The sequence below is a fragment of the Mauremys reevesii genome, linkage group 12, assembly GCF_016161935.1.
Source record: "Mauremys reevesii isolate NIE-2019 linkage group 12, ASM1616193v1, whole genome shotgun sequence".
In the NCBI taxonomy this organism is placed as follows: domain Eukaryota; kingdom Metazoa; phylum Chordata; order Testudines; family Geoemydidae; genus Mauremys; species Mauremys reevesii.
Genome location: NC_052634.1, coordinates 40,722,831 through 40,735,956, shown reverse-complemented (window position 1 = coordinate 40,735,956; position 13,126 = coordinate 40,722,831). Strand labels below are relative to the sequence as shown.

General features: G+C 45.6%; 1 pseudogene; it reads left to right on the top strand.

Annotated features, from left to right (window-relative positions):
* LOC120375817 overlaps positions 1-7,111 on the top strand; it is a 171,331-nt pseudogene extending 164,220 nt beyond the window's left edge.
* Positions 7,112-13,126: the final 6,015 nt, after the last annotated feature.

The window sequence follows — 13,126 nt, the reverse complement described above, 5'->3', positions numbered from 1 at the left end:
CTAACTTTAATAGCTGCTGTTTAACGTCCTTGTGAGTTCTTGTTGGAATGGAAAGAGTGTCATCGTCAACATCTTATGATATGAGTTACAGCATCTGTTTTTCTCCAAATCCAGGAGAGAAATATTGATTGAGGACTTTTACCTCTTCTGCATTATTTTTGATAATTCTGCCATTTCCATCTAGTAATTTACCACTACCATTGTTAGGATTAATTTTGTACTTAATATACGTTCAAAAACTTCCTTCGTATTTCTATTAATTTCTTATAGCCAGTTTTCTACAATTTTGACCTTCTCACTTCATTCTTTACTATTGACTTCCCCTTTCTTCCATATATTTTATTTGGAGAGTGTTGGCATTCCTACCAGGGAGACACCAGCAGGGTCCAGAGACAGCCCCATCTCCTATATCAAGCTCTGGCTAGTAGGTATGTGATAAATGTGAAGACCCTGCCTCCGTCTGTCAGCTGGGAGACACAAAGTTTCTCTCTTTCTACTCTCTGATGCCTCCTGGATGCTCTAGACAAGGTGGGGTGGGACTCTGTTAACATGTGCCTCGCGGAGCTTCCATTTACCTGGTGCTGCTGTTCTGTGAATAATGGGACTTTGAGTGGGGCAGCAGGTACTGAGTGTTGGATTCTTTCTCTTTCAGGGGCCGGTGACCTTCGAGGAGGTGGCTGTGTATTTCACCAGAGAGGAATGGGCTCTGCTGGACCCCGCTCAGAGAGCCCTCTACATGGATGTCATGCAGGAGAACTATGAGACGGTGGTCTCGCTGGGTAAGGAGTCCTATCCCTTGGGTTATTAGAAGCTGAGGGGTCTCTGAAGAACCCGAGTAGTGATAACTTTATACCTTTATTTGTCATACAAGTTTTGACAAGTTTCCTTGCCCCCCCTTTTTTTCCTTATCTCCCATACACAAGTATCATTTTTGGACATGTGCCTTTTTTGGTGCTGTCAGTCCTTTTAAAATTGCATTGAATGCATCCTTATTGGCTACATTAGCAACTACATTAATAACTGTAGCTTTCATGCCTTTTCAATAGGAAAATATGCTGGCTGTAAAATTCTAAAGTAAATAGGTGTGTGACTCATGCCTGGCTTGTGTGACAGGCAGATGAGCTCCTCCTTTGATAGGAGATGCAGCTGAAGAAGTGAAGTTTTTTACCCACGAAAGCTGATGCCCAAATAAATCCGTTATTCTTTAAGGTGCCACCACTGGACTCCTTGTTGTTTTTGATAGGAGAGCGTATAATGTTGCCATTCAGGACCCCACGGGTGAAGGGTGAACAGAGCTGGGGGAGGGGAAGGGAAAGGGGGGAGTAGATAATTCTGGGGTGCCAGGACATGGGGAGGGTGTGTGCAGGGTTAGAGCTAAGAAGCAGCAGGGAGGGATGAGGTTGTGAGAGACGAGGAGGAAACGCAAGAAGTTCCCAAGGTGCCGGGAGGTGGTGCCGACTGAGAGTAATGGGACGAAGAGGAGGGGAGTGTGGAGGAAGGGCACCCAGGACATGGGCTGGGTGGGTCAGTGGGAGGGAGGAGAGGTTTAGGGATCTGGAGCTGTGGGGAATCCCAGACCTTTAACCCCGAATCCCTACCCAAGCTTTAGAGCCTACACTCCGGTTTGATTTCTGTTCAGTTTCGCTTCATTATACATTTTTTTCCTAAATATTATTATTTTAACTCTTGACCTCCCTCTCCCGCTCATTACCCCCCTCCCCATATAACCTCCCCACCTCTATGCACAGCGACCCTGGCCACCGATCCGGAGTCCTTGCTGCATCCTCCCTCCCATCGCGGGGCCGTTACCCAGGCACAAATGAGCACTTTGTTGATGATGTCACAGGGTGGTGGTGTAGCCTGTACAATTTTTATGCCTATAGGATGACGTATTGGGGTACAGCTTGTCCTTGTACATGGCTACTCAAAGTTAATTGAGGGGATGAAATGTGGTGAAACACACAGAAACGTGATTTAATACAGACAGTTATAATGGAAATCAAAGGCAAGGCTCAATACACGTAACAATTAGACTATATAGTAAAGAGGGTCTTGCCCTGTGCATACTTACAAGTTGTGGACACCGTTGGAAACAAAGATCGAGGGGCAAGGGAGCCCATCAGAAGGGAGGCCCTGCTTCAGTTGACCCTATCTCAGGGACCCAACAAAACGAAAAAATGGTCACTCGGAAAGATAATTTATCCACTTTATTATGGTAATAGGATGGCTATATACCATATCTGCTCCTTTACTCTGATTACAATAATGTCAATAGCTGCCCCAACCCATATGTAGCCTTTGGGAAGTCCATAATTTAGCATCAAGCATTAATACTCATGATTTACATCACTTAGTTATTAATAATTCCAATATATGAATGCGTCCAACTGTTGAGATACTGCATAGCAACCTAATTGCTAAAGCCCACCCCCGCTTTCAGAATCCTGTGGCGTGTTGCACTTGTTTGTGGTTACTCGTTAGTCTCTCAAAATCAGGGTGCAAAATATCTGACTTGGGATTCTCTCCTTAGGCCTATTCAGATAAATCCCAGACTTCAGCATAGCTACTCCCACAAAGCCTCCACCTAATATACGGCCCTTAACTGTAGCAAGCTTTGGCTATGTTTATACTACGCAGTCAGTCGACGACGCTGCGCAACTCCAGCTACGTAAATAAAGTAGCTGGAGTCAGCGCATCTTTAGATCGCGTTACCACAGGGTGTAAGCTGCAGGGGGTCGACTTACTTTACTCCTCTCATCTGGATAGAGTACAGGGGTCGACTCGAGAGCGATCTGCAGTCGATTGAGCGGGTGTTTACTACACCTGCTAAATCGACCATGGGTGGATCGATCTCAGAGCGTCAATCCCGGCTGTAGTGTAGACCTGCATCGCCTCCTTGCCCTCCACGCGTGTTCCAAGCTAATAAGCAATACTCTGATTATGACATTTTCCTCTAGCGAGTATAAAATTGCCCACAAGACATGGTGGTCGTAGATGATAAAATCAGGTCGGGGTCAACAGGAGTGAGAGTTTGGAGAGTCTTGTCCCCTCTCCCCATCTGCAGCAGCCACAAGCTGTCTTCCTCCAGGCTCCTTGGATCTCTGAGCCTGTCCTCCGGAGCTATGGCCCAGTTCTTGTTTCTTACATTCTCCTTTTCTGGAAGAATTAGGGCTGTTGCTTCTGAATTTTAGTGTTTAATTCCCCAGCCTTCTCCACACACTGGGGAAGTTTAATTCTCCTTCCCATTACACCTGAGTCACTAGATTTCCTAATTCCCCAAAATCTGCTTTTGCAATGTCACAGTTCTGAGGTAGCGAAGCCTTTGACCTGCCTCCATGGTCTGCTCAAGCAATGGCCTCTCGGGTATCAGGCCTCTAGCCAGCCCCTCTCTATGGGTGGGGACCCACATGCCTCTCCTGTTTGACCAGGGTGTGAGGATTGCAGCTTGTTCTCCACTGTGTTCACTGGACTAACATCCAGTTCTTGTGCTTTGCTTTCTCTCCAAGGGCTCTGAGCCATGTGTGTGTGTGATAGAGGCAGGAATTTTGGTGATACTTCTATGATGCCAATACACACCTCAGTTTCCCTCTGTGGTTGGTATTGCTATGATTATAAAGAGGAGGAGACATGAGGTGTTTTGTCACGGAGCTGTCACGGGGTGATATGAATGGGTCATTAAGGACAGGCTGGGACCAACCTACATCAATGGAATACCCGACAGAGACAAGGGAATAATTGTCCCCTGTCCATGGCAGGATCTCAGCTTTGCTGAGTGAAGCATACATGGACTCAGGATGTGCTTGGGAGCAGGAAGAACTGGGTTTGCAGACACAGGGAGCTCTACCGGAGCGAAGACAAACGGACAGGCAAAGTGAAAGGAAACAAAACTCTTTTTAACAGCAGTGTGGGTCAAGAGCATTGGCCAATATGGACTATATTGTCTTCTTTGCTTCTCTGTCCTAATCTAAAGCCTTTCTAATGCTGTGTTTCAGTTAACTAATAAACCCTGCTATGTTTTAACAGTCTGCCCAGTGTCACAGCAAAAACTTGCTGAGGTGCATTGAAACATGACTGAGGAGCAGTCTCTGAACAGGAGTGTCATTCAGCTGGGACCTGCTGGCAGAGCTCACAGATTGAAATAGGAGTGTTGAATCCAGAGGCTCAGTCTCAAGTGTTGAAGCGACATGGTCTATCCTTGTGGAAGAGCGGGACCCCTTGAGGGTCTAGTGCACTCAAGGGGCACCTCCCAAGGACTGTTTAAAAGCCAGGGCATTGCACAGATCCTGTACATCCATGACAGTGCGCCGGAGGTTAAGCCTTATGGGAAAAAGATATAAAACAAGAAAAGGATCTAAATGTGTATTTACCATTGCACCCTCCTCAGTCCTCGTGGGAATCCCTCATCAGTTACAAAGTGTATTAAAACCTTCCTCTAAGGCTCACCTCTTGGTTATCAGGTCGTGTCAGTTTTGTTAGAGGGCTTTCCCTTCCCCCACTCACTTCCCTGGTTCTTGTCATGCAGACAGCAAGCAGAAAAAGACCAGAAGTCTGAAGGGCAGATAGTGCGATGTTTATTGGGGTTATTTCCAAGCAAGCAGATTCCGAAGCCCTTCACACCAGTCGGGCTTATCGCTATACGCCCAGAGAGTCTGTTCCCCAGTGTCCCGTTCCCAGCTCTGAGGCCGCAGAGCGTTTACCCTGCATCCCCCTTCCCAGCTCTGATGCTGCAGAGCCTTGCCTGTGTCCCTGTTCCCATTCCCCTCATTAATAAACCTGATTCCAATTTCCCTTCCCCCTCGTGTTTGACCCCAGTTTATATAGTCATATTCCCAGCTACACCTTAACCAATCATTTTACTGAAATGTAACTAACCAGTCCTAACATATTGTAACATAATTACCTAACCAATTATATCCTACTACCCTAATTAACTTACACCCAGCAAAATTAATTATACAGCAGGCAGAAACAATTAGAGAACCAGAGAAGTGGTGGACATAAAGATAAAACAGTACAGAAATGAGGGTACCACAACCGTTGATAAGTGATTTCTTGCCAGACAGGATGCTATCAAACTAAACTTTCTTTAAGCATCTTAAGATCTGTTTCTTTATCTGGTGGTTCTACCCTTCCCCATTCTGTGGTTGTCTTGTCTAGTTAGATTGTAAATCGTTTAGGCATGGGCCATCTACTATTCTGTGTTTGTACTTTGCCTAGCACAATCGGGACCCACTGTTAGTTGGTGTTTAGGCACTAAGGTAATGCATATGATTTATAATAATAACTCTCCTGCCACTTCAAGCCAAGGAAGCCGGCCTTGGGATGTTACTGCTTAAAAATGAGCTGGGGTTAAAACCGTGGACTATTCTTTGTGACAAGTATCCCACAAATTCCACTGACCTCCCTTGTTTTCTTTGCCTGGTGTAGGGTTTCTAAATTCCAAACCTGATGTGATCTCGCAGCTGGAACGAGGGGAAGAGCCGTGGGTCCCAGACCTCCAGGACTCTGAGAAAGAAGTGCTCCCGAGAGCTGCCTGCACAGGTGAGGGATTGGTTAAACCAACTCAAAAACTCTCCATGAATACAGGAAACATTTGGGATGCCCTACAAAGTCCTTGTGAGCTCTCCAAGTTCAGGATTGTTCCTTCAGATGTGGAATCTTTAGGCATATGTCACTTATGTCTTACTACCTATCCTGACTAACAACTGGCAGCAGATCCCTACCTGATCCCGCTTTCCCGTGCATGTTCTGGTGAGATGCAGACCAAAACTGATCCCTTCCTTTCTCCTCTGGGGAAGGGTGTGGGGAAAATCAGCTCCTGATAGGTTTGATCTCTCCCACACATATTTTGGTTTGTTTATCCCTTTTTAAATTCCTGTCTCTGAGACTTCCTTTTTCTCAGGCACAGGAAGTGACCTATGTCTGGATTCTCTCTGTCTCCCATCAGGTGATGGGATGGCGAGTGAGAATGAGGAGACACCCCAGCAGGAAGAAGCTGAGCAAGTAGAACCACATGGGATGTTATCAGGAAGACCCAAAGGGAATGTTTCCGGGAGTTGTGCACTCCCAGAAAAAGCAAAAGCCTGTGAGACTCAGCAGAGTCCAGAGGAAAACTTAAGTAGCCTCTCAGACCTTATTACACACAAGAGAATCAACTTCGAAGAGACACGTTACACATGGCATGAGTGTGGGGAAAGCTTCAATGAGAGCTCAGACCTTTTCACACATCAGAGAATCCACAGAGGAGAGAGACCCTACATGTGCTCTGAGTGTGGGAAAGGCTTCAGTCGGAGCTCTACCCTTATCAAACATCGTAGAATCCACACAGGAGAGAAGCCCCACACATGCTCGGAATGCGGGAAAAGTTTCAATCGGAGCTCAGACCTTATCAAACATCATAGAATCCACACTGGAGAGACGCCCTACACATGCTCTGAGTGTGGGAAAAGCTTCAGTCAGAGCTCTACCCTTATCGCACACAGGAGAATCCACACCGGAGAGACGCCTTACACATGCTCTGAGTGTGGGAAAAGCTTCAATCGGAGATCAAACCTTATCGCACATCAGAGAATCCACATGAGAGAGATGCCCTACACATGCTCTGAGTGTGGGAAAAGCTTCAATCGGAGCTCAGACCTTATCAAACATCAGAGAATCCACACTGGAGAGAAACCCTACACATGCTTTGAGTGCGGGAAAAGCTTCATTCGGAGCTCAGACCTTATCAGACATCAGAGAATCCACACCGGAGAGAAACCCTACACATGCTTTGAGTGCGGGAAAAGCTTCAATCAGAGCTCAGACCTTATCGTACATCAGAGAATCCACACTGGAGAGACGCCCTACACATGCTCTGAGTGCGGGAAAAGCTTCAATCAGAGTTCAACCCTTATCGTACATCAGAGAATCCACACCGGAGAGAAACCCTACACATGCTTTGAGTGCGGGAAAAGCTTCAATCAGAGCTCAGACCTTATCATACATCAGAGAATCCACACTGGAGAGACGCCCTACACATGCTCTGAGTGCGGGAAAAGCTTCAATCGGAGTTCAACTCTTATCGTACATCAGAGAATCCACACAAGAGAGACCCTACACATCCTCTGAGTGTGGGAAAAGCTTCATTGAATGCTCAGACCTTGTCAGACATCATAGAATCCACAGTGGAGAGAGACTCTGCACATGCTCTGCATTTGGGAAAAGCTTCGATCAGAGGTCATTCCCTATTAGATATCAGAAAATCCAAATGGGAGAGAACTGTAAGAAATGCCTTGATTAGAGCTGGCCAAAGTTTTTTTTTGTTTGTTTTTGTTTTTTTATTTAAATCACATTTGTTAATACCAGTATAGTGATCTTCGCACCATCTTCACCATGGTCTCTCAGCTCCCCCAGATGAGTTGCCTTCTTCTGCCTGTTGCAGCTCCCCTTCTTTGGGGTCAGTTCTGTGATCTTTTCTATCAACTCCTTTCCTTTTGACTTGTAGGAGCATGTGTCCCTCCAGCCAGGAATGTTCATGAGCTCCAGGTTGGGGGGAGAGGGTTGATGCCAACAAGCTACCCTGAGGCAAAAGCTACCTGTGTCTTACATCCACTAGGATTGTACATGGAATTGGCTGCTCAAGTTAGTGATTTTGGTGTAAAAAGACAATCATAGTTGTAGAGCAGAAGCAGCCCAGAGAGTGAACCTAACAGGTAATGATCAAGTGATCTCTCTCCTGCCATCCATCTCCACCCTCTGACAAACAGGCTAGGGACACCATTCCTTACCCATCCTGGCTAATAGCCGTTAATGGACTTAACCTCCATGAATTTATCCAGTTCTCTTTTAAACCCTGTTATAGTCCTAGCCTTCACAACCGCCTCAGGCAAGAAGTTCCACAAGTTGACTGTGCACTGTGTGAAGAACTTCCTTTTATTTATTTTAAACCTGCTGCCCATTAATTTCATTTGGTGGCCCCTAGTTCTTGTATTATGGGAGTAAGTAAATATCTTTTCCTTATCTACTTTCTCCACATCACTCATGATTTTATATACCTCTATCATATTCCCCCTTAGTCTCCTCTTTTCCAAGCTGAAGAGTCCTAGCCGAAGAGTCCTAGCCTCTTTAATCTCTCCTCATATGGGACCCGTTCCAAACCCCTAATCATTTTAATTGCCCTTCTCTGAACCTTTTCTAATGCCAGTATATCTTTTTTGACATGAGGAGACCACATCTGTAGGTAGTATTCAAGATGTGGGCGTACCATGGAGCTATATAAGGGCAATAATATATCCTCCGTCTTATTCTCTATCCCCTTTTTAATGATATCTAACATCCTGTTTGCTTTTTTGATTGCCTCTGCACACTGCGTGGACATCTTCAGAGAACTATCCATGATGACTCCAAGATCTTTTTCCTGATTTGTTGTAGCTAAATTAGCCCCCATTATATTGTATGTATAATTGGGGTTATTTTTTCCAATGTGCATTACTTTACATTTTTCCACATTAAATTTCATTTGCCATTTTGTTGTTCAGTCACTTAGTTTTGTGAGCTGTTTTTGAAGTTCTTCACAGTCTCGTTTGGTCTTAACTATCTTGAGCAATTTAGTGTCATCTGCAAACTTTGCCACCTCACTTTTTACCCCTTTCTCCAGATCATTTATGAATAAGGTGAATAGGATTGGTCCTCGGACTGACCCTTGGGGAACACCACTAGTTATCCCTCTCCATTCTGAGAATTTACCATTTATTCCTACCCTTTGTTCCCTGTCTTTTAACCAGTTCTCAATCCATGAAAGGACCTTCCCTTTTATCCCATGACAACTTAATTTACGTAACAGCCTTTGGTGAGGGACCTTGTCAAAGGCTTTCTGGAAATCTAAGTACACTATGTCCACTGGATCCCCCTTGTCCACATGTTTGGTGATCCCTTCAAAGAACTCTAATAGATTAGTAAGATACAATTTCCCTTTACAGAAACCATGTTGACTTTTGCCCAACAATTTATGTTCTTCTATGTGTCTGACAATTTTATTCTATTTATTGTTTCAACTAATTTCCCCAGTACTGACGTTAGACTTACTGGTCTGTAAGTGCCGGGATCACCTCTAGAGCGCTTTCTAAATATTGACGTTACATTAGCTATCTTCCAGTCATTGGGTACAGAAGCCGATTTAAAGGACAGGTTACAAACCATAGTTAATAGTTCTGCAACTTCACATTTGAGTTCTTTCAGAACTCTTGGGTGAATGCCATCTGGTCCCAGTGACTTGATAAACTCAACATTAACAATGAATTCCAAAACCTCTTTTAGTGATACTTCAATCTGTGACAGTTCCTCAGATTTGTCACCTACAAAAGCCAGCTCAGGTTTGGGAATCTCCCTAACATCCTCAGCCGTGAAGACTGACACAGAGAATCCATTTAGTTTCTCAATGGCTTTATCATCTTTAAGCGCTCCTTTTGTATGTCGATCATCAAGGGGCCCCACTGGTTGTTCAGCAGGCTTTCTGCTTCTGATATACTTAAAAAACATTTTATTACCTTGAGTTTTTGGCTAGCCATTCTTCAAACTCCTCTTTGGCTTTTCTTATTAAATTTTTCACTTAATTTGGCAGTGCTTATGCTCCTTTCTATTTACCTCACTAGGGTTTGACTTCCACTTTTTAAAAGATGCCTTTTTATCTCTCATTGCTTCTTTTACATGGTTGCTAAGCCCCGGTGGCTCATTTTTAGTTTTTACTGTGTTTCTTAATTTGGAGTATACATTTAAGTTGGTCTGTGTAGTGGGGCGGACTGCCCCACTCCCTGTGAAAGTGGGCTGTGGCAGGCCAGGGTGCCTGCGCAGACAGGGAGCCAATCAGAAAAGGGCTTATTGTGAGCCAATCAGGGCCCAGTTTGGAGACAGCCAATCAGGGCCAGGCTCAGACATATATAAAGGCTGCGCAGGAAGGGAGCAGTCAGTCTGTCCCTGGCCTTTGAGAGGGGAAGGTCGGTCTCCAAGGGTGGAGACTAGCACCGCGGACAGCGCAGTGCTGACCTGGGCTCGGGGAGGCTAGAGCTTGAGCCCATAGCCTGCCAGGCTCCAAGCCCTGAAGGGAAGGGCCTAGCGGGTGCAAAGGGCCATAGGGGAAGTGGCCCAGGGAAACAGACAGCGGAGGGGAGAGAAGGACAGCGAGGCTGATGCCAGAGGGTCCCTGGGCCGGGACCCAGAGTAGAGGGTGGGCCTGGGTCCCCCCCCCACACTTCCTCCTTGCAGTACACCCAGCCAATGGCCGTAGGGAGTGGCCATTGTACTACCCCAGATTCCTGACAAGAGGGATTGGACTCAGAGGGCGGTTGGACAGAGTGGCTGGGGTGTAGGACTGCTGATCACCGACCCCCGGAAGGGGGTGCAGATGGACTATGGGGCACTGCCAGAGAGCAGTGGCCTCGAAGAGGACGCCGCTGAGCAGGCAGCAACACGGGTCCAGAGACAGCAACAGAGGGCAGAACGACGGACGGGACACCACCAGGAGGGGGCGCTCCACTGGACAGAGCTAATTCCCGGAGTCACCAGTGGGAGGGGCCAGGTGGTGAGTCCCAACCCGTTACAGTCCTCTATTATGGTGTCTTTAAAAAGCGTCCATGCAGCTTGCAGGGATTTCACTTTAGTCACTGGACCTTTTAATTTCTGTTTAACTAACCCCCTCATTTTTGCATAGTTCCCCTTTTTTAAATTAAATGCCACAGTGTTGGGCTGTTGAAATGTTCTTCCCACCACAGGGATGTTAAATGTTATTATATTATGCAGTTTATTTTGAGCAACTGCAGTTAGTCGGGAGAGTATACACGGGCAGAGTTTCCCCTCCTGAGGTAGGTCTCGGTTAGATAAACAGTTAAGGCAAGCATTTATACCTTTTGTGACATACAGTAATGAGCAACAACTGCATTTTGTTTGTACATATTCCTTTCTGATCTCTTACTTCTTTCAGCAATTTCTGCTACAGTCTGCATTCTATTCTTATCTAACACAAGGTCAAAAACCAGCATCTCTTACAGTTGTTTTTCCATTTGCCTAGGCCCTGCTTGGAAGTTTCGCGTTATTAGCTGTTAGAGTTAGCGTGTTAAATATCAAAATAAGGAGAAAACACAGTTATACAAAGCAAAACGAAATCACAAACAGAAATGTCATTGGAAATACAAATATAAAAAAGGGAATTGAATCTCCATCATTTTATCATGTCTGGGCCATTCCTGTATCGAGAGCACCTGCTAAGGTCCCTGTGTGCTTACGAGAAACCTGGAGGAACTCATACCACAGCCTGAACATGCAACTCAACTGCTCCCAGGTGCTGCAGTAAAACCCTTTCCCTGCTGTGACGTTGCACTGCATGTGATTTTATGAAAATATGCTAGAGTGTGAATATAATGTAACTGGACTATGCTTCATGCAAAAGGTCTCTTGTATAGTATCATTACAAAGCTTATAATCTACTGTGTGTGTTCATCCTATTTGTATGAACCGATCATTCTTGTATCTGAAACTAGAAATATGAACTATAACTCTGAGGTCCTGTTGTAATGATGCAAAGTGTGGGCCATTAATAGTGGTTTGGACTCTTGATGGCTCCCATTAACCAGGACAATTGACTGGAGATGGCTCTGTCCCACACCATCTGTGAGTCAGGCCAGGAAGAATGAAGGCTTGGGGTCTCACAGGACATGTGACCATGTCCCCATGTACAGGAATCCACCTTAAACCTAGGGCTTTTCCCCATAGACTCATAGACTTTAAGATCAGAAGGGACCATTATGATCATCTAGTCTGACCTCCTGCACAACGCAGGCCATACAATCTCACCCATCCACTTCTATAACAAACCCCTAACCTATGTCTGAGTTATTGAAGTCCTCAAAGTGTGGTTTGAGCTGCAGAGAATCTTCCAACAAGTGATCCATGCCCCATGCTGCAGAGGAAGGCAAAAAACCTCCCAGGGCCTCTGCCAATCTGCCCTGGAAAATTCCTTCCAGACCCCAAATATGGTGATCCGTTAAACCCTGAGCATGTGGGTAAGACTCACCAGCCAGCACCCAGGAAAGAATTTTCTGTAGTAACTCAGATACCATCCCATCCCAAACCACTGGGCATACTTACCGGGGGAGAGAGAAAAGATTCCTGCTTTGTACCAAAGCTGTATAAAGGGGTGGAACAGAACAAAGATAGCTGCAGTCATGAGAAATCCCTTAGCTACCATCTGAGCTGGAACAAGGACTATACCAGGTGAAAAGGTTGTACCTAGGCTAGAAATAAGTCTAGTCTGCAAAAGAAGCTTATTGGAAGATCTCTGAGGGTGAGATTTTTATCTGTATTAGGCTTAGACTTGCATGTTTTTGTTTTATTTTGCTTTATGGAGAATAGAAACTCCACAGAGAAGGAAACATTAATTCCCTAGAAAAGTGTCTCTGTGTGTGCGAGATGGGTGAAACCACTCCCCTATAGTTTCTTTTCTCTGATTTCCTTTAGAAAATCTGAAACAGGGAGCAAAAACCATTGTCTTTTCTGAGGCTGGGAACTCATGGCCTTCAGATTATGAGAGTCATGTGCTGCCACCTGCACTAAGAAGGCTTCAAAAAAGTTTGAGGCTCAGTGCATACAAGACCCTCCTCCAGCACTGACGGGGGCAGGGAGGGAGCTGGGGGTGTCTGGAAGAAGCAGGGAGATTTGGTGACCAGAGACCTGTCCTGGCAGGTTTCTCAGCAGCAAATAAATCAATTCACGCTGCCAGTGAACGATCTCTTGGAACTAATGGCAGCACAGGGTGGATATTTCCAAGCTATGCACTTACTTCAACGTTTTAGAACTTGCTCTCCTTTTCCCACCATGGCACTTTCCACTTGAGTTAGGCAAAAATGTTGAGGAAACTGCACAGGTAATAGAAACCAGTGCTCTAGATAAGGGTTGAACTCATAACCCCAGCATGAGCCCCTTTGCACTAACCAGTTGCACCACGGCAGGTGCTTCTTAGACAAAGCTGGGAAGCAGGCAGTTATCAGTCTCTGTGGGTCACACCTTGCCTGGTAATTGAAAAGCTGATGCATCAAACATAACTCAAGATGCGGCTTTTCAGCCATTAGACTCCCGGACATTTCAACAGGAAGAAAAT